At 43.4% G+C, this 21577-nt stretch overlaps 1 protein-coding gene across 5 annotated transcripts in view; it reads left to right on the forward strand.

Annotated features, from left to right (window-relative positions):
* The window catches only part of Zfh2 (Zn finger homeodomain 2), a 368628-nt gene that overhangs the window by 163181 nt on the left and 183870 nt on the right, over window positions 1–21577 (forward strand). The window lies entirely within an intron of this gene.

Below are 21577 nucleotides of genomic sequence, written 5' to 3' on the forward strand. Positions count from 1 at the left end.
CCGTGATGGTAATTAGTGCCGTGTACTGTCTGGCGTGATGACAATTGCGCCAACAGCGATGGTAAATGGTAACATTAATAATACTTGCCGATAGGGCAGCCGCGCAGCATCGTCGCGAATAATGGACCGTTATTATTCTCTTCCGTTAAATATTTAAATTGAATGGGACGGCCGACCGATTCGACTGCGATCGTAAATTGATTTTCAAAGCGATTTCTGCGTTGCGTAATCGTTGTTTCGTTCGACGAACCGTGTCGTCGGATTTTCGATCCTTTCGGTGACGTTTTACGCTTACGTGGATAATTTTATTGTAACGGGGACCATATTTACGGTCCGAAACGCGTATTTACACCGATAACGCAGGGACAACGTTTAAAGCTCCGCCGTTTAAACATGTATGCATTGATAATAGCTCTTATTTTTTATAATGATAACAATATCGAAACGCCCGTCGGGTCAACCAAGCAATTTTCGTACGGTACCTTCGACCATTTATGAATACGTATTATTCCCTTTTATAACGGTACCGGATTTTGTAAATTAATTTTGGACGATGCTCGAAGCGGATTTGAGAGTCACAAAAAATGATTATGAAACAGCACGTATGAAAATATGGAAAATGTAATTAGTTTCGGTTTCTGGTGGTGCACAATGCAGGTTGCGTAACCCTAATCGCGAACGAGCGTTGCCGTCTTATACTATGAAAGCGGTATTCTATCGTTTGTTTCCAAGAGAACCGAAAAATCATCGATTATAAATTTTTAAGCATGAAAAACGCGTGCTCAGATGGGATAATGGGAAACAGAAACGATGAAATCGACGCTGTCGCGATTATCTGCATGATCGTTGCGAAACGTCCAGTGCAAGGGGGCAAGGTGGAACAAGTGGATGGTGGAAAAAAATATCTTGGAAAATTTTTATCGCGTTCCGCGCGATATAACCGAGTAGGACATCGGCGAGCATTGAATATAGGGACAGAGACGAAACGTTCTCAAGGCGGCCCGACGACGCACGGTCGACCTTTATTGGAATATTTATGGCGGCTGCCTGTACGAGACGAATTTTTATCGATCCGTTCTGTTGCTGCGCCGTCGATGCTAGGTTTGGGTTTCGATCTCTCCGCCGACGGAAATCACGATATTTATTCATAAGCCTCGGTTAGAACGCGCGCGGATCGCGCGCATAATAAAGCCCCGCGTATTGCTCGGCCGGCTGTCGCTGTTCTACCCTTCGACTCGACGTTGATTTGAGGAACGTCCCGATGTCTTGCTCCGGTTTCTTTGTTATCCGCCTTTTTACTTTGCTTCTCCGCTTTTTTAACCGTTTCTTCGAATCGCCTTGGACGATCCGAATAACTCGTCTCGCTAGACCCGGGCCAACAGTGACCGGCAAACGTTCGCCCCGCCATTTTCAAACTCAATCTCGTGTCAAACGATAGGAGAATTCTCCCTAATAAGGTTTTTTAAAATATAATATTTCATGCCTTCTATACTGTTTTATTTAGAATTTAACAATGTTAACAAATAATATTATTATAATAGTTAACTGAAACTTTGGTATAGAATTTGAACAGATCGTTAGTGTCGTCATCGGACATAGCATTAGTTCAGAATGTAACTCAAAACAGTTTCTATGTAATTTACAGCGATCGTAAACATAGTTATCCGCACAAGCTTCGTGTGGCCATTTTTCATAGCTTCAACACTGAAACCACGCAAATGGTTTCCAAGTTTCATTCTCGTAGTTTGAATGTTCTGGTTTTCTTACGCTTATATCTCGAATTTTTTGTTTGATAATAAGTTGCAGCACAATCGAAAGCATTATTTTCTTAATAATTTTGATAAACCCAGTAATTATTTCCTGGATTCGACGGACAACAATTCCACATCCACCGCAAAATGGGCTTTAATTCGTTGCCAACATGTTTTCCGGTATACACGGTATCTCTCTCTTTAATTCTTTTCCCTCCAGACTTGCCCTTTGTTTTTTCCGCCCCTGCCACGAAACGCTTCGAGAACCGCCTACAAACTTATTACCGGGTCTCCGGTGCTAGGTGTTATTAAAAATTAGGGAGTGGATTCTAGACACCGGTTGCAAGTCACCGGGCCTGAGTAACCGAGAGACGCGGCATCGTAATTAAAAAATTACAGGGACGGTCGGGGCCAACGGTTTGTTAGTTTTACCACGAGGGAAGATGAGTGTGCGTTCCAGGGTGAAACCGGGTTCATTCATGGCGCCAGGAAACGAGGGAGTACTATAATTTTTGGTTTTATCCACACCTCATCTTCCCTTTTTCGTTAAAGCCTCGTTAAAAAGCAGTTTCCGTGCCTGAAATAACTTTGCTCCGATAACTACCCCTGGAAAAACTTTTAATGGGAGATTCTACAGGCCAAAATGAGACGAAAATCAAGAATATCAATTTCTTGATTTAGGCTCCGTTAAAAAGTTATTAAAAAATTATTTTTGGTTGGTGGGGTCAATTATAAGCATTTTTGGTGAACAGACATACCCCCGAAATCCTATGCATTTTCAAGAAAAAAATTCAGTACGAGCGAAACTTTAAACGGTAATAACTTCTTAACGAAACCTCCATCAACAAATTGATATTCTTGATTTTGGTCTCCAGAATCTCCCACTAAAATTTTTCCTAGTTATCGCCAAACACTCTGTATATTTCACTACCAACCCCAATTCACACATGCTATTAAGAGCTGCCGCCTTATCCGCTAATCATACATCACAGATTCCCACGGGAATCTCCACAGAATATATAAATGCAAATACTCGACACATTTTGAAGAATTTCGGCTAGAAACCAAAGGGAGCAAGTACGAAGGAGCAGGAAGAAACTCCCACACGCGGCACGCCGCGGCGTCCTCGTGGCGTAGAAGAAAGGAAAGGGCTCCGCAGGTAAACCTTCCGCCAATCCCTTCGTCTTATTCACGATACTTTAATATCGGATATGGCAATAAATTACGTATCGACGTAAAAGCGGCTTCTCTGCTCCCCCACCCTCCTGGCCCTGGCAGCGTGGCACGAAAGCCTCTTCCTTCTGTGTCCTCCGTTCGGGTCCTTCGAGTCTGGCTCTCTTTCTCCCTCTCCCTCACGGAGTACACGTGAACGGGCGGGGTAATATAATCACACTTAATGACACTCGATACGAACTTGTAACATCGGCATTGCACGAGATACCGGAACGATAAGGAACGTGTTTCGGGACACACGGCGCTCGTAAGTCCCGGCGTTACATTGGGACCGAGGCACCGCTGACCGTGCACCGTATTTATGCATTGCGTGGTGGCTAATCTGGCCGGGCTTAAACCGACGTTTAATTTAAAGTTTGCACGGGGCGTAATATTTAATGTCCACCAGTGAGGATATCGTTCAACAATGCGGATGTATTGTGCACCAGCGACGAGGCGTGTTCCCTGGGACCTCGGGAGTGGGATAGCTATGCACCTGAACAAAATCAAAATTCTACGTTGCAATTTACGAATGAAATTAACCGGTACAGCGATTCTCGTCTTCTTCCTTAAAAAATTCTGTTGAAGGTTTTACTGCACAATGTATTATTTTAATTATGTATGTTTTATTTATAACAAGTAACGAGAAAACAATTAGCTCTACGAAGCGTGCTACATTACATTACAGGCTGATCTATAATCCAGCAGGTGGCGATCGATTACCCGTTGTATGTATGTTATGTTTTAAAATTTACAAGGACCGAGTAACGTTTTATTCCGAACAAAAATTCGTGAACGAACATTTCAATAATCTTGGCTACTCGAAGCGCGACTCGTTTGCAGCCAACGGCGGTCCATCCGCGATAAATGTTTTTCTCCCCTTTTAAGAACGAAGACGCAGCGTACTGTGTGTCGTGTGTAAAGAACAAATACACGCAGTTCTGTATATTAGCATTTAGTAATTACCTTATCGGGACGATCAGCCTGTAGTACACCGTATCGAGCTTGTATCTCCCGTACGTCCTTCGCGCCTTCGTGACACGCGAGCGATTATCGGGGGGGGCCTCCGCTATGTTCATCACGAACGTCCTGACCGGGTGAATCAGTGTCTACTTACATGCCTTTTCTCGTTTGTCTCCCAACGCGTTCCGCCGTTCGTCTCGTCGAAAGAAAATCTCGACGTTTTAGGTAAATCGAATGTATCTTATCGACGAATCGTAACGAATACAGAAAAACGGGGCTAAAAATTCAAAAAGAAAAGGAGTCCCGCTTGCACGGTATCTGTATCTCCGCTACTTATGGTCGTTACTGTCGCCTACGTACCCCCCCTCCAACTTCTCTGGTTGCTCAATGACCCTTTGTCAACGCGTTGCAATAAACGATACTCTCGAGCAACGATCGAGGTTCTGTATTTACACCCGAAGAAGACCGTACGTCAATGAATAATAAAGAAAGGCTGAGTTTCGATATTTCATCAACCTCCAATATTCCGAGCTAGTTATTTTTGAATAAAGAAACTGAATTTTTGATGTTCTATCGACAACACCGTGAAAACGTCTTTTTAAAATAATAAACGACAATCAATGTTCACCGTCGTTGCTTGAGATTGTCGAATAATTTACAGCGCTTCGTCGGTAATTTCATGGATTTTACGTTCACCGTTTTCGCGTAAAATTATTCCAGAGATTTTCGTGCGACGCTAACATCCGTTTATATCGTTTAACTACTCTCGCGGGCCCGGTCTAATCGGATTGTAAGCTCTTTTGGACTTTCTCTGTCTCCCTTTTTTTTCCTCCACTTTTTCAAGCTTTCACCGCGAGATTTTAAATTAGAGGCAAATCCGGTACCGTTAACGAGGACATAAAGGCGAACGACGTTCCCTCTTTGTCTCTCTTGTTCCCCGTGTCCGTCCCGGCGTACTCAAGTAATTTCATTTTACTGCATCGGTTACCTGACGCGCAGACACCCACAGACCGGTTCAAGACCACACGATCGAAACTTCACGCCCGCTCCTCTGCTTCGTCCATCGTAATCAGCTCCGTGGAATTTACGGTAATCTCGGGGCTAGGACAATCGTTATTGCTTTGTACATATAGAGAATACGGTTCCCTCGTTTCAGCTAATAAGGGATTAATTAAGGGTTTCGGGGAGCGTTAAACAAAGCCGTTCTATCGTCCCTTGCGATGGTTAATTGACTGAACATCGGTATTCCATGCTCAGCAAGGATTATTTCTTCGTTTACGATATTCAAAGTTTTCGAGGCACGTTTACAGGTACGTTTAATGCTAACTTTTTGTTTAAATTGGCTTCGTTGAGTAAAATATCTTTCGTAATCCTGTGCAGGAAGCTCGTAAGATTGACATTTCGGAGGGTTGGTGTATTAATGTCACACAGCGTACTCGTCGTAAACGAACCGCCGTGTCATGCTAGGACCAGTGACGTCGTCGTCTTTTCGTTTTATCGCGAGTTGCGGGCGCTGGTTTGAGCAAGGTCAGGGCTATTCTCCCGACCCCGAAACGATTCCGTCGTAGTATGTGCCGTGACCACGCATGGCCGTAGCAAGACTCGCTGGCGCCTATGTTGGGGCTGTACACACGCACACGACGGCCATACATGCGCGTAATCGCATCGCGTGTGTCCAAACGTGTACACACTCCGGTATATGCGCACCTAAGCACATAAATATACCCATAACCGCCAACTTCGTGAATGGAGGAGCGACTGACGATCAATGCCTCCTTACGTTTATCTACCGCTTTTATGTGCGTTTCGCTGGTCGTCGTGCAGTTACCTCCGCGTTTCTGGACGCGTAGCTATAGCCATTGATAAGGGGACCACGCGAAATCCGTGTGTACCCCAGTCCAGATCGACGATCCAGAGATCGATGATAGCGTTTCGGCGCGAAGGAATTCCATTCCAGCCGACTCGACGCCTCGAAGCAAAGATTAACATATCTTTTTAAAAGCAACTGTAATTTCTGATCTAGATATTAGTTTGACGTATGTTACTACCCTATTAAACTGGATTTTTCAAGTTTGGTCGATCGTATCCCATTTGTTTGTTTCATCCATCTTTGAAGACGCACAGGAAGATCCGTGGCACTTGAAACGGATCAGGTTGCATAAACGATTGTCGGATGATCGCATTTAATGTAAATAGAGGTTAAGAGTACAAGCAGTAAATTAGGCGGTCTTGTACCCTCGGTTGGTAACGTATATACGCGAAATGCAATAAAACGTTCGATATACGAACACTATTTCACGAACAATATTATCCAAACGTTCTTCCATTCGAACGCTCTGCTGTCCGAACTTTCTATTGTACGAAAAGAATATGCACTTATCGAGTAACCATTTTCCTATTCAAACATTCTGCAATATGTTATCATAAATTCTCCTTGCGTATATATTACTCAACCGAATGCTCAGGTGAAACGGTTCACAGTCTCTTTCAAATTTTGCTATATCGGTCTAATCAAAAGAAAATAATTAATAACAGCATAAAACAGTATAGTTTATTGTGTAATAAACGCTTCGACCATTGTGGTTTTCTTCGTTCATAAAAGGAGTACGTTCTAAATAATAAAAATACGAGTTTTATAAGAACAACTGTACACATCGGTAATAACTTACGAGCTTCTTTCCCCGTACGATCTAGTCACCCTATTTGTTTAACGAATATCGCCGACGAAATGTCTGTAAATTATTAACCGTTACGAATAAACGTAAATGGCAGCGTTCGAGTTGCCGGATGTCATTTTCTTGACCGCCGTTTCCCCGTTTCTTCCTGCAAAAGGGTAAACTTAATCGTGGCAGCGGTTCCAGCTTTCGAATATTCACAGAGGGAAGTAAATCGTTATACAGGATTGGTCGATAACAGGTGGTGCAACCGAAAGGGGTATGATTCTACATGAAAAAATAAATCGAAAACGTAGAATAATATTTTCTCGCACGAGGCTCGGTCTCGAAAACATTTTGCGTTTTATGGCTGCTTCGAGAAACAAATATTTAAATTCGATTTTCTCGAAAACAAACCCTCGTATGAGGAAATGTTATTGCATATTTTCGACTTATTTTTTCCGCGTAGAACGTTCCCTTTTTAGTTCTGCAATTACCGAGTATCGTGTATAATAAGAGCGGCTGACGCTCGGGGGGATGGGAATCGACGACGCGTACGATTCTGTTCGAAGGACAATTCATCCCTCGGGTGAATTTCGAATCCCTTCCTCCGATAGATGAACGTCTCCCTTTTTGCGTCGTCGGTTCTTTTTTCCATCGAGCGCGTTCCATCCAAACGAGCACCGCAGAAATGCAAATAGCGAATTGTTCGCCGACCGCTCGCTTTCAATGTCCACGCTTGAGGTGTTATTCTTGTCCGTGAATTACCCTCGAACGCCTCGCGCTGACACTCTCCGAATTAGCATACCGACCGTGAAACTGGAAATCGTTTCACCGCGTGGCGAGTCGCGTTCTCGAACCGTGTCATTAGGTCTGAAGAGATAAAAGAGCAAACGACCTTTCGAAAATCAGTTCGAAGCGAGTCCAGCCGAGACTGTTTCGCACCTAACGTTCAGGTAAGCTCGATAACGGATCGGTTTTCTAAAAAAAAAAGAAAACCTTTTCGAGACGATTTTTCGGTCTCCCAAAGTCGATTCTTGCACGTCCGTTTCCGACTTACATCGATTAATTACAAATCTTTTCCATTTTCTTCCCGGCTGGAGAAAAAAGGCCAATAATATTTTTGTACTCGGAGATGTCAGAAAAATTGCTATTAATCTTATCGAAAATCGTATTTAAATTATTCGTTTTACGCTCCAGCCGCTTTAATTCGCGAGAGTAAATTGCTCCTGCGATTTCCCGATGCCGATTCTTGAAACTGGAATTCGATCCTTCGAAATTACTTAGATAATTGCGTTCGTAAAAATTGTTTGAAATTTATTCGCCGTTTTACACTTCGACGGCTTTTAATTCGCGAGAATAAACGGCGAGGAATTCGTATGACTTTCGTCGTAATTCTCATTTCCGTCTTGTTCTCGACTATAAACTTAGTAGAACTTCCATTATAAGAACCTCCGTTATTCGAATGTTCAACCATCCGAGCACTCTACTATTCGAACCTCCTATTATCGGAACTAAATTCTTTCTTGCAGTGTGCTCCTTTTCTTATTAAAACATTCTTCCACGACCGTGCGAAATATTTATTGCAAGAGCTCTTAAATTCTTAAATTAATAGACTCGACAAAACTTTTCCTTTTTTATTACCATCTGAATTCGTATCTGCAAACTGAAACACGCTCGTCTACTTCTGATTATTGTGTCTTAAAGATCTCAGAGGACTGGTCTACTTTGAAACTCGAAGTAAACGAGAATCGTGCGCGATACTTTATACGTACATGTTCTGTAAATTGCAGGTACGAGAGAAGAAATTATTAATAATTCATCCGTTATAGCATATTCATCATCTAGTTGTCGTATTCAATCACGTGCTCGTTCCTTATTATCCGCCGTTTAATCAAAACAGCTTCGCATCGAAGATGATCGAATTATACAGATACGTGCAATTTACTTCGTACGATATAGATTGTAAATTTGATATTTATTGGTCTTTAGGACAATCCTTGATGCGATATACAAAGAAGAGGAAAATATCAATTTTGAATGATAGTATAGATTCTTGCTTTATGGATGTTGCACTCTTCGAAACAACCTTGATCAAAATTAATGGGTCGAGTCCAAAGAAGATCATTTTCTAACAGTGTTCAAGTTTCCAACATTGGAACAAAGACCAAACTTCCATTAGAAACCAATAACACATAACTTGAAATTTGTATAGAATATAAACCTGTTTATAGATCTATCCTTTCAATGTTTTTCTTATTACCGTTACTATTAATGCTTCTTTTATGTTTATTTCGACTACGATTTTCTTTTCCTCTTTGTCTATCGTACGAAGTAACCAACGGACAAGACATTTTTATCGAATAATTACATACAGGGTGTTCGGCCAACCCTGGGAAAAATTTTAATGGGAGATTCTAGAGACCAAAATAAGACGAAAATCAAGAATACCAATTTGTTGGTGGAGGCTTCGTTAAAAAGTTATTAACAATTAAATTAAAAAGTTTCAAATCGTTCTAAAAAAATTATTTTTGATTGCAGGGACCAATTATAATCATTTTTGGTCGATAGACATACCCTCGAAATCCTAACCATTTTCGAGAAAAAAATTCCTTACCGAAAATATAATTTCAGACCAAAAATGCTTCCTGTAAATTTCATGCGAATCTTTAAAACACCATAACTTCTGAACGGATTGGACGATTTTAATGTTCAAAAAGCCAAACGCCGCGTATTTTAGTGTAGAATATGTAGAAATTATAAAAATATTCGAAAAGTTGGTCCTTGACCCCGCAAAATGAGAAAAACCCCATAAAAATGGCCCAATTTTCAAACAGCCATAACTCCTATAATAGTGAATATATTTCAATGAAACTTTTTTCTGAAGTAGAGCCCGTGGGTACCTACAAAAAAGTATTAGACAACTTTTCTGTAGGGCGTCAAACAAAAATACTAAAAATGAAGAAGGAATTTTTAAGAAAAATCGACAAGGGGTGCCTAAATTTTTCGACGAAAAAAAAAAAATTTCAAATCGTTCTGGAAAAATTATTTTCGGTTGCGGGGGTCAATTATAATCATTTTTGGTGAATAGACATACTCCCGAAATCTTACCCACTTTCGAGAAAAAAATTCTTAACGAAGCAACCATCAAGAAATTGGTATTCTTGATTTTCGTCTTATTTTGGCCTCTAGAATCTCGCATTAAAATTTTTCCCAGGGGTGGCCGAACACCCTGTATAAGCTTGAATTTCTGGTTGTTCCTCGAGGATGTACGATTCGTTAAACGATTGTTGGGCAATTAATTTACCCACATTATTCCTGGTTGCTGGTCATTTTGCGTTTAATACTTCCTCTTTATACGTTCGAGCGTGGCGAACGCGCGCGACTCGACATGCGGCCGTGCAATATTACGGTTTATGTCTTCGATCCGTAAACAGGATTACCGCACGGTGTAACTATACATGCGCTCCTATCGACTATTATCATCTTCCGCTCGAACCACGTTACGGCATTAAATCGCCGTACACCTGATCGGTCTCTTACCTTAAGCAGTCGAGAACAACGAACGAAACGAGCATGTCACGTGTCACACCCTCGAAAAGTATCGTAAAAACCTGTGAGTTTCACAGGACAATATAATATTATTAATTCCATGCTCGACCCCTGTTTCCAAGCGTTTACAGTTCCGTCGATCCGAAACAAAAAAAGCAAAGAAACACCTTAATTATAAAACGGCAGGGAGACATTTCTACTCGCACCATCCACCATATAAATCCTTCCAGGATTTTTTTTTTTTTTAACAACCTGCATAAAACACTTGCAGGTAGCTGCCTATTTGTCCGGTACTCTCGAAATTCTTCGTCTCGGTCGTTCCGAAAAATCGACCAGATGTTCCTCCGGGTCAGTGGTAAATAAAATTCCAACGAAACGTCCTAGATATTGCTGGTCCGGCATATTAAATCCAGCGCAGACCGGAGCTACGGGGCCGTTTAATTAGCCAAATAGCCACGAAACGTTGTTAGCACGTGTTTCATCGGGAGGTTGTTCGTACGACCAAGGGTCGGTCCCAGCCGGTATGGGACTGATCTATGTTAATTGCGGGTACAACACTGTAAACAGAGGTAATAAATAACTGGAAGGAGACGGCCGAGGACCTGGACGGAGCAGGTACCTACCTAACTGCCTGGCAGTTACAAGAGAATTAGGATTACACGCCTGCGAATAATAATACTGTATAAAGTGTTTCCCTGCGTGTGACACGGGGGACACTATTCGTAGACCATTCGTGGACAGACAATGGTCAGCCGGTGGCGGGTGGTGCCATTGTCCTGCCAGTTTCACCGAGAGTTTTGGGGTGTTCATGGTCATCTACGAAAAAGCAGGTGCTGCGCGTTCATCGAATGTCCTATTGGGGGTCGTCGGGCAACGAGGGCCCTCTGCGCGTGTTTCGTTCACTTTGTGAGCGTTTCTTTCTCCGTTCCCAGCGCTGTGCAGCTATGGGACTAACCGGTGACTGGGTGTCACTCGACGATACGCCTCACGGTTAGCAGGTTACTGGAACCTGTCCACGCATCCTTGATCCTGGAATCCATTCCAGTTTCGCCGCGATAATTATTGATACGATATCGATGGGCTGGATTTCGAAGATCCGCCTCGGGACTACCGAAGCATTCGTATTTTACATGATTGCTTGACAAAGGCAGATACTTAGAAATTTTTATTCAGGCTTCATAATTCTATTATATTACTAGAAATAAACTTTCGAACAAAACAGTGTGGTTTTTAATACAAAGAAATTGGAAAATTCGGTACAAATTGTGGGTAGTATTCTTTGTTTTCCTTTAGTAGGGTCAGTTGTCATAATATGGAATACATTATACACATGTTTCACTTGCTTGCAGAACTTTTATGAAAACTTAAATATTATAAATTTGTAATAAATTTTATGCTCCTTAAATTTAAAATATAATAATGGTTTAAGAGATGTTTACTTTTTTTACCGAGGTCCTCGTTTTCCATATTATATTTATATTTATATTTATATTTGAAGAAATAATCGAACTAATACAAAGCTGATGCACTTACCTTATTACGTATAATACTAAAATTGATTAATAAGATACAGTGTTGCATATTTTTGCTCATAGAATAATTTCTTAACGTAGCTCATCTAAGAAATCGTGAGAACTACATCTATAAAGATTTACGAATGTAATTAATATATTAAAAATCTAATTTAAGCCAAAGAAAATTACATCTTGGAGAAGTTCGTTGACCTTAGGGACCACAGTGATATATCGGAGTAATTCATTTTTGTTAGCAAATTACCTTAAACCCGACTGTCGCTTTTTTGCAATCTCATAGATGATCTATGGGATTGCGTTAGGCGACCGGGCCCGGGCATTTCGAAACATTGATTTTATCACTGCATAAAAATTCCTGAATCAACTTGGCCGAATGTTTCGGGTCATTATCATGCTGGAATAATCACTACGAGGGCATCTTCTTCGCGGCGAACGGCAGAGGTCCAGTTTATTTGTCAAAAAACCGCCCTCGGACCACGAGGTCGTGTCACTTTCAAATATCACAGTTAATTTAAAGAAACCGACGTTACAAAGGAAATTAAATATTTTCGTGCATTTGTAACGCATTCAACATAGCGAAAATAATACATCTTCGTCAAACATCGTGAGAAGCAAGTTCCATTAGCGATAGTCGTAGAAAAATACAATGTAGTGAAACTTTTAACGCGTACTTAATCGCAAATGATCAGGTTGAATCTCGAATTTAACAGTTAGTACGTGGAAAATGAAATAATAAACGTTTCACTGACCATAGTCGTTGAAGTAGCCCCGAAAATTTATCGTCCCCTGTTTAAACGCCTCTAATTAATGCAGCCACCTCCTGGACGCGAACCACCAGTCGTATAAACGGATTTACACATCGTATTTTATCAGTGTATTTCTCACGATCCGGCGAATTCTCGTCGAAATATATTGCCGTGTCAGCGCGATGACGTTTACGAGGCTAATCGCGCCCGCGAGAATGATCTCGTCAAACCCGGTAACTAGACAATCCAATCAGTTCAGCGTCCTGTTCGAGGAGGAATCGTCTGTCAAAATGGCGGTCGTTTTTCCCTCTCTGTCCGAGATGGTAATCGCAGCCCGGAGCATTCCCGATTCCCATAGTTTCGTGCTTAGATAGTTTTTTCGGGCTGGTTGTGGTTAGTCATTAAGGCTTGGCGTAAACGCGCCACTCGAGGGCGTCCCTCGACCCATCGACGCCGACCGACGCGAACGAGAAAGGAAAAAGGGACACGCCGCCATCGGTCCACGGAGCACTCTCTAATTGCGGCTAATTTCGTTAATTACCGTTGAAGCAACGCGCAGCGAGACCCACTAATTCGGGGGTCCTACATTGTGTCTAGACTTTAAACAACATTCGCGCATCCTGCCGGCTCCGGCGTCGATCCTCTTCCTTTCATTCCTCCTCCGTCAATTAGCTTCAACTGTTCCTCTTTCTCACGGGTTTGATTGTCGATGCTCGTTGGGACAAAATCCTGCGAACCAAAATCTGTAATTACGACATTCTTCGCGCAAGACCTGATTAAGGGGCCCGATGATGAAATTGATGGCGAAATTAAATACTCGTTCGTGGCCAGAGGATCGAGAATTTGTTCTTGGCCAGAAAAGATCGATGACTTTACTGGTACGCAAAGTACAAAAATTGGAATTAGGAATCTTCTGTAGAGAAGTTAGATCCACTGTATAAGGTTTCAGTTTGTGTTAATAATTGTCGATATCTGGGCGAAAAGACATAAAATTTACCACGATTTCGTCGCGAATTGGCATTCGTCAATTTCTAGCGTAAGCGGTTGAAGCAGCGGAGGCGTTCAAGGTTGAAATATTCTTCCGTTGTTTGCAACGAAACGCTGTTTCTCGACAGATGTGGAGTAGAAAGGTTGTAAACAACGGTGGTCAGCGGAGAAAGTGTGGACAGTCTTGTAAAAATAAACCTGTCAGTTTCTTCTAATACGTATTGGAATTCTTTTCTTCGAGGTGGTATTATTTTCTTCGCCGCGAGGCTGGAGGAAACAAAACACGAACGTTAATAACGAATGCATTCTGCGAATTGCGCCGAGTTAGTTCGAGTAAAACTTTAAAACGGTTAATATTAATTTTTAAAAATGTCACTGCAAGCGTTACATTAATTTATTTTCTAAATAATAACCAAAATATGACGCACGCTCGCGGGACCGTTTACGTTGCACGCGATTATTTTCGCGGGAAACACGATCCTAAGACAAACGATCCAACGAAATATTTATCCCGGCCGAAAACGTGAAACTTTGAAGCAACTGGTGGTTACCTGTCCCGTGGCGGTTTCCAAAGTACCAGCAACGACAGTGACGCTAACAGGCAGAGGGAGGAGGATGGTCGTCGTGGAAAGAATGAAAGGCTTAGAGGGATGGGTGTCCGTAGGACGTAAAAATACTCGTTCCTCCTAGACAAAGGCCAAAGAGATCCTTCGACGTTTGCGGCTCGCAGCCACGAGGACGCAAGAACAATATTTTACTTTGAATACCGATGGCCAGCACCTGCTGGTGCCGAACAATTCTACCACCAGGTCCAGCTACCTGACGTACCAGCAATTCTGCCAAATTTCTCTCTCTTTTTGCTTTCGCTTCCTACGACTCCCTCTCTCTCTTTCTACTCGGTCGTCGGGAAAAAAGAGAAACCGAAAAAAGATCGGGATCATCTTCATAACCGTGAACCAGAGATGCCAGATTCAGCACCCGGTGCCCAACTCACACATACCAGATCACGCGTACGTGAGCTCGTAGAGTTTCGGAAAGTCGACAAAGGCAAACTGACACATGCCCTCTTTCTCGATTATTCCGAAGCTGCCCGAAGTAATTTCGGACCGCCTCGTGGGAGTCGAGAGAGAAAGGCTCACATTTGCCTTCTCGCTCTTAACAACTGAAATCCGACCTCACGTCAACGGCATACGATTCGGAGTCTCGATTGCCCAGGTATTTTTACTTGCCTTTCCTATTACTCCTATTATTTCTAATTACTCCTGGTTTCTATTTGTCTCTGATGACCTCTGATGACCAGTGCTGACAACAATACAGAACTCCCGACAACTTTTGACACCATACAGCGACTGTTACTGGCTGCTCCTGATTACTGCTTGCCTCTGCTGGACTCTGCTGACCATCGCTTATATTTCTGACAACCTATAACGATTACTACTGACTTCTGCTAACCTCTGTTGGTCTTTGCTGATCTCTGTCAGCGTGTGCTTGTCTCTGCTGAACTTTCCTGGCCTCTGCCGAACGCTACTGACCACTGCAGGTATTTCTGATAATGTATAACGATTAATACTTACTACTGCATGCCCCTACAAGTCTCTGCTTGCCTTTGCAGATTTTTGCTTGCCTGTGCATGCCTTTGCTGGCCTCTGCTGAACACTGCTGACCACCCCTGATGCTTCTGGCATCGTATAACAATTACTACATGCTACTGTTCGCCCCTGCTGGTCTCTGCTTGCCACTGTATGCCTCTGCTCGTCTCTGCTGACCGCTGCAGACCACCTCTGATGCTTTTGACAATATATAACGCTTACTACTTGCTACTATTCGCCCTTGGTGATCTCTGCTGACCACCGCTTATATTTCTGGCAACGTACAACGATTACTACGACTCCTGCCTTCCTCTGTTAACCTCTGCCAGCGTCCCCTGGCCTAAGTTGGCCTCTGCTGACCACCGTTTATATTTCTGGTAACGTACAACGATTACTACTGGCTACTGCCACCCTCTGCTGACCTCTGCCAACATCTCCCGACGTCAGCTGATCATCGCTGACCATCGCTGACCACTGCTGACCGTTGCTGACAAATTGTGACACGATCTAATATAATATAATATGTTTATATGTATTAAAGTGTTGTATAATGTAAATCTATGGCAGTAAATGATACAATTTCAAAGAATTCTATGTGTTCTCATCATTTTTACCCTTCTTTTCCTATCGAAATCATTCCCTTAGTTATAAGACACTCCGAATCTTTTAAAATTTTCTAAGTTCCCCGGAAAGATTTCAAATTTCCCGCCGCCAGGAATTACTGCGAATTCCTGGAAATGACGTCATTTCTAAGAATTCCTGAAAATTCTCGGATCCCTGAAACTTACCGGCGTCCCTGGAACTTCTCGGAATCCCTGAAATTTCCAAGAAGCTTCAGGCAACGAAGAATGAATTTTTCGGCAAAAATTTTAAAGAGCTGTTACGTAATGTTACGTAATATTACATAATGTTACGTAATATTACGTAATTTTGGCCGAAAAATTCCGGCCGCGAAAAATTTTAGAGAGCTATTACGTAATGTTATGTAATATTACGTAATATTACGTAATAGCTTTTTAAATTTTTGCCGAAAAATTCAGGCCGGAATTTCTGCCGCTGCCTGAAACTTCTTGGAAATTTCAGGGATTCCGAGAAGTTTCAGGGATGCCGGTAAGTTTCAGGGATCCGAGAATTTTCACGAATTCTTAGAAATGACGTCATTTCCAGGAATTCGAAATTTGGAGAGGGAAAGAGAGGTAAAAAATGATGAGAATACATAGAATTCTTTGAAATTATATCATTTACTGCTATAGATTTACATTATACAAAACTTTAATACACATAAACATATTATATTATATTACATCATGTCACAAGTTGTCAACAACGGTCAGCAGTGGTCAGCGATGGTCAGCTGACGTCGGGAGATGTTGGCAGAGGCCAGCTTAGGTCGGGAGATGCTGGCAGAGGTCAGCAGAGGCTGGCAGTAGCCAGTAGTAATCGTTGTACGTTGCCAGAAATATAAGCGGTGGTCAGCAGTGGTCAGCAGTGGTCAGCAGAGGCCAACGGAGGCCAGCAGAGGCATGCAGAGGCAAGTAGAGTCCAGCAGGGGCAAGCAGTAACAAGTAGTAATCGTTTTTCGTTGTCGGAAGCATCAAGGGTGGTCAGCTGTGGTCAGCAAAGTCCAGCGGAGGCAGGCAGAAGTCAGTAGTAATCGTTATACGTTGTCAGAAATATAAACGGTGGTCAGCAGAGGCCAGCAGAGGCTGGGAGAGGCTAACAGTTGCCAGTCGTAATCGTTATACGTTGTCAGAAATGCCAGGAGTGGTCAGCAGCGGTCAGCAGAGGCCAGTGGAGACCTGTTGATGGGAGGTCGGATATTAGTTGTTCAAGAGCGAGAAGGCAAATGTGAGCCTTTCTCTCTTGACTCTCACGAGGCGGTCCGAAATTATTTCGGGCAACTTCGGAGAATCGAGGAAGAGGGCATGCGTCATTTTGCCTTTGTCGGGTTTCCGAAACTCCACGAGCTCACGTACGCGTGATCTGACATAGTGTGAGAGTGCACCTTCGGTGCCTTTCTGGCATCTCTGCCGTGAACACAGAATCCGAGTAACTACGGACAATGAAGCTTCGAGTCGATTCACTCTTGGACAATCGTTCCTCGGGTTCGTCGTTTCAAGGGAAACGCTTTCGAAAACTCGAAACGCGTTTTCAGATACAAAGTAACAATTTTTAAGGGAAGATATTTGTCACGGTTTCGTTAAATTATTTTACTATGTCTGAGAATTTAGAAATAGTTAACAAAATAATATACAACTTTTCCTGTTATCTATGGTACATATTCTTGCGATCGGAGTTTGTCAGAATTAAATAACGGAGACGCGCAAAGGAGTTTTATTAGTCCAGAAATAGAGTATAACTTTTGCCCCTTAAAATCTATCTATTTAGACGTGTGATAATTACTACACCCTTATTATTTCACGAAGCTCAGAAACGTCACTCTATTTTTCTAATATTAAGAAACCATCGATAAGAAGTTGACCAAATGTCGTGGACGGTCTCGAATTAAATCTCGAAGCAATCTTTGAAACCGAAACTTCCATAGAGTAGGGGATCTCGCGTACATTTATTTACCGGGTGGCCGACAACGAAACGAAAACGGTCGCATCGAAATCACGACCAGTTAAACGAGATTTATGATTTCCAACAATGGCCGTCGCAACAATCTGATCCGTTGGTAAGCCCGGCCGGCGCGGAGGAATCGGTAAGAAGGTCGACAGCTCGTATTCGTCGAATAAGAAGGGTGAAATGAACGGCGCCCGGCAGTCTGGTCAGTCCGGTTTCCTTCCGGTTCAAAAGTTGCGCAGCCGAGTGGCCGGTGGCGCGGTCTCCTCGTCACTCGTTTGGCTTTTCTCTTCCTTCTCGCCTCTCCGTACCACTCTCCTCCCTCCTACCCGCGTTCACCCCTTTGTCAGAATCCTCCCCGATGGCCCCGAGGAGAGAACCGTTCACCTGGTAACGAGACGCGTTGCGTGCGTCTCACGCAATCGGGAGAACGTCCTTCGAGAGGGTTACTCGACGCTTTCCACCCCTGTTACCGCGTACGTGCTCGACGCGCACGCAACGAGGACGACCCTCGCGGCGGAACGAAGGGCCGAATCCTCTGCACGACCGCGAAACCCACGTAATATTTCCGACAGCCGACGTTCGTGAAAGACGAGCGAGACCGAGGTCAGGTTTTGGCCCGGTGAGACGCGACCGCGACGTCCTCGTGACCGAAACCGAGCCAGGGGTTAGGTATGGCGAATGAGTTATGCCACCGCGAATTACGCGAGAATCCACTCGCGACGTGGGCCTAGAACGCGAATTCTTCGCGGGATTGTTTCGCCGGCACGTTAATCGCACCAGTTACCGACGTGTCGTTTGGACGTTTTTGTCGATCGCCCTATGCTTCGTGACGGGAAATCCTTGATTTTCGCGACCGTTATCGAACACGTAAAAGTATCGCGATTGGTCAGAATTTGAACCCCTTCCATCGTCTCTTTATTTTTCTTTTGGGTCTGAAAATGGAAAACGTACATTGATAGTACTTTGACTACACCCAATTAATTCTGCGATTTCTCTTTGTGCGTTTCCTTTCTTGAGGAGCTCAATTATTCTTATTTTTATATCTTTTGAATACAATTTACACGATGGCACACTTCTGTCTTACTTGTTCGTTGAATGTAAGACTAACTAGTTGATGCCTCGAATATAAAAGCGTTTGTTTACATTTTGTTTTCCTTCTACGTTGTCTTTAAAAATGAATGAAATGTGTTATTTCCTACAAAACTCCCTTACATCGGTCTGGGTTATAATTATAAAACACGGCAGTTTTTCGTAAAATTTGTAACGATGTGTATGATCGGAAACTTTCTACCAGGGGTTGTATTCAGAATTCGATTACTCTAAAATGTTACTATTTCGTTAAAAAGACATTCCAAATGACGATATCACACTCTAGACGACGTTGCATCCGCGTGACAGCGTTCGCTGCGCGGGTATGCCCGTTCTCAGCGCTCTGAGAGTTACAGAAGAAGAAGCTGCATCGTTAGAGATCGTTCGTACAAACGTTCCTCTCGTTTCCCGCGTTCCATGATCGACCAACCGAAATCAAACGGCAACCTGTTCCAACGCTCCGTTTCAGACGCGGGTAAACCGCCTTTTACAACCCGTCGTGATTTCCATAGGATTCACCCCGAACGTTCGGCGTTAGAGCACCGGGCAACGGTTCATCGTGCGTGGCAGGGAAGATTCTGAAATCGTTCGGATAGTTGCAGAGTAAAACGATAGTAATTCGATTTTACGGCGGCTAGGTCCGCCAGCCCCGGCCAGATAGAATCGTTTCGGGTTCCCAAGCGGCGGCGCGGCTTTTTTCGCGCTGTCTTTTCCCACCGTTAGCCGGCTACCGTGTCGCTGTTTAACTCTTTGTAATATTTCTCATAGTTCAGGACACGGTCAGCAGCTCCTCAGCGCCTCAGCGACGACGAGGAATGCATGGAGCCGGGCGCATACCGGAGAATCGCGGAACGTTTTGACGACCCCATAAAACCGTACGGACCGACGAACCACCTCTCGGCAACCACACCGACGTATTCGCCTCCGTTGGCTACCTTTTTTCTTCTCCCTTCCTCGATAAGGGATTCCCTGCGAGTTGACAGACCGAGTTACACGAGTCCCGACATTCCCTTACTTTCTTCCGCCGTTATTAACACGCTAGATAAAATTGAAAATCGAAAACGTGGACCGAATGCTACGCAGAAGCCTCGTCCAAGATAATTTTTTTACCTCGGCACCGAAACGAAACAGACGATATTGTTTTCCTTTTCGTCGATCGCCGATTCCCAAGTACGTTTCGCGGATAGTTTATACATTTACGAGGATAATATGTACCGAGAACAATCCTGAGGTTGCGAGCAACGACAGTAGACGTTGGAATACACCGGCTATAACTCGTTTTATTATATCGTATAATTTTATCGAGCGGGAATACAGAAGCAGGTATCCGCGGTATGAAAAAGGTGACAAGCGCTGAGAATTAAATTTTACGGGAAAGGTAACGTTTTAAACGACAGGGTGAAAGAGAGAAACGCAGAGCTTTGTCAAAGATTTTTAACAATATTCCAAGTTTTCGAAACCTGAGTTTCGTTACAATTTATTCCGCTTCCTCTGTCCGTAAGCAAACTATGTTAAAAGTCTTCGTTCCAAGTAATTTTTCTGTCGCTGGAGTTTTACGCGCTATACGTTCGCATGGCTGTGCACGGTGAAAAGGCGTCACGCGTGACACCCGTATTTTTATTGTCCATCTTTATTGTGCAGTTGCTTTTGACAGAACGATTCATAAAGAACGATGAGTTCCCTGCAGTTATAGTGTTTTCAAAAAGAGACACGCATCTTCGCCGCTAAGAAAAAGTGATTCCGTGGAACGGAAGAAGGAATCGGTTTAAAGTCACTTTACGAGTTTCCCTTTGCGAGACGAGACACCTGGCCGAAGGCCATCCACGAGTCCGGAATCCTGAAAGTGCAGTAAAACTGACCGAAGACAGAGCTGGGGATCCCTTTTTGAACGAACCGTGCCTTCTCCCTTTCGGTCCATCCATTCACAGATCCCCCCTCCTCGCCCCTTTGTCCTTAAACAGCCGGTTCAACCCTCCTCGATCACGATCGCTCGCTTTTGACCGATGATCCTCGCCCGAGACTCATCCTTAAAAGCTTGACTGTTTTGATAAAATTATCCGGAATAGAAACGGGATTTCTCCAAGATCTTTAGCATTTTAAGATGAAATTATTTCCGATGCAAAAACATTGATGACTAAACTCGTTTGCTCTTGAAAAATCCTAATACGAGGACCCCACAGTTTCCAAAGCAACAACATCTTCAAACGTTCGAAAATGCAGACAAATCGCGCTCGCGAAGAAAGCCGATATTTCCTACGAACAATGGTATATAATCGTGTCTTTTGCGCGAAGTGCTGTGAAGTTGAAGGTTAGAGAAGGCATCCTGCCACTAAAGGATATCTCGTCGTCGTGGTTAGGTAAAGATCCCATAGAAGCTCGACGTCCTCTCCTACGACAAGTGAAAATAGTTGTCCACGGTCAAGAGAATCGCGGCGAGCAATGGCGGTTGTTAACGTCTCGGTCGAGCAGAAAAACCGGTACTTCAGCATAATCTTTTTAATTTATCGGACAACAAGTTTCGCGCGATACCGATCCTTACGTGCGAATAAATCGTATTTAAGTACGCGGAGTCGAGTTATTCTCGCGGAAACGTTCAGGCGTATCTTTTGTTAAAGCGAACTGGGCATTGAACCTGGTTCGAAAGGAATTGTTTCGACGGAACGTTCGTTAAAATTGGCGCGTCGAGAAAGCACGATCGTTAACGAGACACCGAAAACGCACTTGGCTCCCCGGGCGACACTCGTCGAAATTGATTTAATCCGGACGCCTGGAGACGCGAGTCACAATTTAACAGGTACCTCCTGAAAAGCAGGATATCATGCACAGGCACACCGATAAACTCTCACAGAGACGGGCGGACTCGTCGAAAAAAGGAGAATGAAAGCTACGCAACGAAGACGTCTACCGGCGTCTCCTCCCGTCGGAAATCCTGGA

This window comes from Colletes latitarsis, chromosome 11 (genome assembly GCF_051014445.1).
Source record: "Colletes latitarsis isolate SP2378_abdomen chromosome 11, iyColLati1, whole genome shotgun sequence".
In the NCBI taxonomy this organism is placed as follows: Eukaryota; Metazoa; Arthropoda; class Insecta; order Hymenoptera; family Colletidae; genus Colletes; species Colletes latitarsis.